This window comes from Octodon degus, unplaced genomic scaffold (genome assembly GCF_000260255.1).
Source record: "Octodon degus isolate 3935 unplaced genomic scaffold, OctDeg1.0 scaffold00017, whole genome shotgun sequence".
Classification (NCBI taxonomy): domain Eukaryota; kingdom Metazoa; phylum Chordata; class Mammalia; order Rodentia; family Octodontidae; genus Octodon; species Octodon degus.
Genome location: NW_004524593.1, coordinates 23715306 through 23719266, shown reverse-complemented (window position 1 = coordinate 23719266; position 3961 = coordinate 23715306). Strand labels below are relative to the sequence as shown.

General features: G+C 44.0%; 1 pseudogene; it reads right to left on the bottom strand.

The window, feature by feature from the left end:
- Positions 1–164: 164 nt before the first annotated feature.
- LOC101580420 overlaps positions 165–3961 on the bottom strand; it is a 16944-nt pseudogene continuing 13147 nt past the window's right edge.

Sequence of the window (3961 nt, the reverse complement as noted above, 5' to 3'; positions counted from 1 at the left end):
TAAAAGCGGACATTCGTAGTTCAACACTCGTGGAGCTCAGCCTTCTAGCCAACACTTACTGCAGTCCTTTGCAAACTGTATGTCTGGAATGAAAGTTTCCAGGTCCACCAGTGATCAGAGTGTAAATGCAGTGACACACAAAACCAAAATAAATACGAAAACAGTGCAATTAATAGGTGAGTTTATTAGCTGTTTTCGTAAGACACTGGCTTACACAGTCGCAGACCTGGGTGGAGGCCCCCCAGGGACCATCACACAAGCGAGGCAGGCGTAGCACAGGGCGGCTGACTCCAGGGAGTCTGTGGTCCCAGGTGGCGGGAGGTGGCTCCAGGCCTCGCCCACCCGAAGCTTCCTCTTACAGAACACGCGGGGTGGGCTCTTTTCTGGCTTCGCAGGGGATCCCTCTGCTGGGGTGGGATTTACTCCAGGACCTCCTGGCCTTTTGGCGGCCTCTTCATTCGGGAGTAGGGACTGAGGGTATCATCCATCACAAAGTCGTACAGCACTTTGACCCAGGAATTGTAGTGGGGCAGGCTGTCGTAGTATTCTGCTGCTATTTTCCTCACCTGGTCAGGAAACGACACAGCAGGGTGAGCAGTGAGTGATGGGAGGCCCTCAGAGGAGACAGGTGGAAATAAAGTTCTGTGGCTCCCTGCAGTGGTTATATTTCTATATCTTTCTCAGTATATTAAAAATCACTAAATTTCAAAGTGATGAGAGGTATATTTCAATTTGGCTATTAGAAACACTTTTACACACCTATGTGTATGCAGTTTTAGTAACTATAGTTTAATTACAGAGAGCAGGAAGATGAAGGCAGGCTCTCGGGTGTGTGCCCTTCAGCTCAGGAGCTAGCAGGCACCGACGTCAGGACCCTGACGCCTGAGCGTGTGAGCCTCATCGGAACTGACTGCACCACAAAACCACAAGTCCAAGCACGTGTTTTGTGGTGGAAAAACTTACAAGAAGCAGGACTGGCTTTTTCTTTAAACCATTTCCCTTCATAAAACGATCCACTTGTCCAGCCCCAGAGGCTGCACCCCTCTGCAGCCAACGCGGGCACAGCAACGGGCATGGGTGGGGCGGCGCAACCCTGTGCCACCGCTCACAGTTGGTGTACTGTTTTCTTTCCCAGGTTTAAGTATGAAAAGTAAACAGAAAAGTAGAAAACAGTGAAATGAGCACCCGCGCCCTTGACCCGTTTGCCAGTGATTCACCCTCAGAGCCCGGTACCCTGTGCGTGTAATGAGAGATCTCTACGCCCTTCCCTTCTCTGAAGCTTTTAAATTAAGCTACAGACAGAACGTGACAGCCACTGCTAAGATTTCACCCCCAGATAGTGCATCATGACTGTTATGGGTCACTCTGCACAGGAACCAGATCAGCCAGATAGAAATTTGAATAGAGCCTTTTAATTACTGAGCTCAGGTCGGTCCGCACTTCTCTCGCAGGAGAAGGCTGATCGGCCTGGAGCGCAGGTAGCAAGGGGGTATTTATAACAGAAATCACATCCAGTCTGGTAAGCAAACTTGTTATCTAGTACAGAACAACAGAAACTACATTTATTTGACACAGCTGCAAACTGTTCATAACTAAAAGGTCTTTCGCAGCTTAGTGATAAGTGCATATTTTTACGAGATATATCTTAAGCTGACCACGTTACAGGAGATGGTTGGGGAGGGAGTTTGTGTCAGCTTGCTGCCTTGACAAGAAAGTTATTTATTGTTGAACAGCCTTGAGCCAAAAGGGAAAATCCATTTCTTAGAGCAGATAACAGGAAACACAAGGGGTTTTTATAATTTTCCACAGTTAAGGCACAAAACTGTTAACCCTTTACAATGACCAAAGGACACTGTCCTTCAAGCCACAGTACCATCATACTGAAGGTACACTATGCTAACAGCCTGGCACGGAAGGGACGGTCGATCTCTGAGGAAGGCTGTGCAGAACAATTTGTATGATATTTGTATCTCACAATAAAGCAAGTTGTAAGTTTTAGGAAATCCTCTCAGTTTAATAAAGATGAAGCTTCTCTGAATTGGTGCTTACTTTACAAGGCATTTAGTTTTCTATTTCTTTTTTCTTTTCTTTCTTTCTTTCTTTCTTTCTTTCTTTTTTTTTTTTAGGAACCAAGGATTGAACTCAGGCCCTTGCGCTTGCCAGAGAAGCACTTATTCTACTGCGCCATCTCCCTGGCCCCTAGTTTTCTATTTCTGAGTTATTTCACCAGATAATAGATTTTGCACATTTCCCAACATTTCTCAACCGTAAGTGTAATCTTAAGGATCCAAAAGGTGAGACTTTATAAAATTAGGATGATATAATTTCTTGCTTTTACTTTTTTTGGATAAGTATCTTAGATTGACAAAATATAGTAGATTCCTTTAAAAGAAAAAAAAATGAAATAGGATTTTTCAAACCCACTAAATTGCCAAGACTAGGCTCAAACTTTTGATTTTCCTGCTTCAGCCTCCCAAAGTTCTGAGAATACAGGCGTCTGCTATTTCACCTCATACTGCTTGATTTAATGGGATTTAAATATGTCTGTAAAACCTGGAGTCATGGGGGCGAGGAGATGGCTCAGTAGAATAAGCGCTTCCCTGGCAAGCGCAAGGGCCTGAGTCCAATCTCCGTTCCGCAAAAAAAAAAAAAAAAAAAACCTGGAGTCGTTTTGGCTCTGGTACATGTAGCTTGCTTCTTTGCTCTGTACTTGAGAGGTATATGAACCCACAACTTTTTATAACAGTACAAAGTATTGCTTGCTTTTCTCAGTCTTCATTTTTATGAGTACAGGTTGGCATAATCTGCTGAACACACTCCTTCCGTGGAGCTGGTGCAGGCAGCCCTTCTCTCATCCCTTTGCCTTCCTCTCCCTTCTCTGTCTTGATCCCCTTCCCATGCAAACAAAGTCTATCTCCCTACTTTCTATTATCTATTCTATATTTTCCTAGTAGCTGTTTACATTTTGCTTTCTTTATATTCTCACATAAGAACGTGTGCTATTGAGAGTTGCGGTCTAAGGCGCACCCACATTCCTTCTTTGCAGCACGGTAGTAATCCGTTGTTTATAAATACATTTCCTTTATCAGTTCCTCTGTTGATGGACATATAAACTACTACCAAGATTTAGCTCTTATAAATTCCTTTTTAAATGAAGAGACTGAAAGTATAAGATCATCAGAAACTAGAATATGTATCAAACTATCACCAGTGGAAGGTTCTTTCCAGGAATGCTGGGGAGGTCGTGATGTTCACTGTGAGAGCCTGCACTGAAGGCCAGCAAAGTCAGAGGCCCATAAGAGGGGTAGGTTTCGTGTCCCTTTAGGAACATGTAATGGTCAGATATAAAGTGCCAGAAATCGGATGCATGCCCAGACCAAGGAAGGATGCTGCCAACATGTAGACTAAAGACTTAGTTCCTAAAATGTGGTAAACTAGAATGTCGAAAGCAATCTGGACCACAGTACTGACAATTTCCACAGCACAAACTGGTTGTGGCTGGTCAACAGAATTCGAGATCCAGCAAAGACAGCAGAACCCATCCGAGCTTTCTGAAAGTGGTACAGAAGAACCAGCCCTCAAAATCAGTAGGAATATCCACATCGATGCCATCAGCGCCAAGGTATCTGTGATGGTCCATGTGATACCTCTTAAAGGAAACTGAATATGGAACCCCAATGGGAAGATTAGCGACCATTCCAAACAAGCGATTCCACAGAGTCTTGTGGTGGCCAAAGGTGAAGTTGTGGGCAATCTCATGGATAGCGAGAGTCATTGAGTGGTTAATGCAGCTGCCAAAGACATAGGCCCAAAACATGACCCATTTCCAGTCTAAGTCTCTCACTAAGTAAAAGGCAACCAGCTGGATGAAAAGCATCATCAGGATAATCCATATCAAGCTGTGATCAGGTTTCATCAAGGATTTTATCTCTGGATACTTTGCTGTAAGAAAAACAAAATC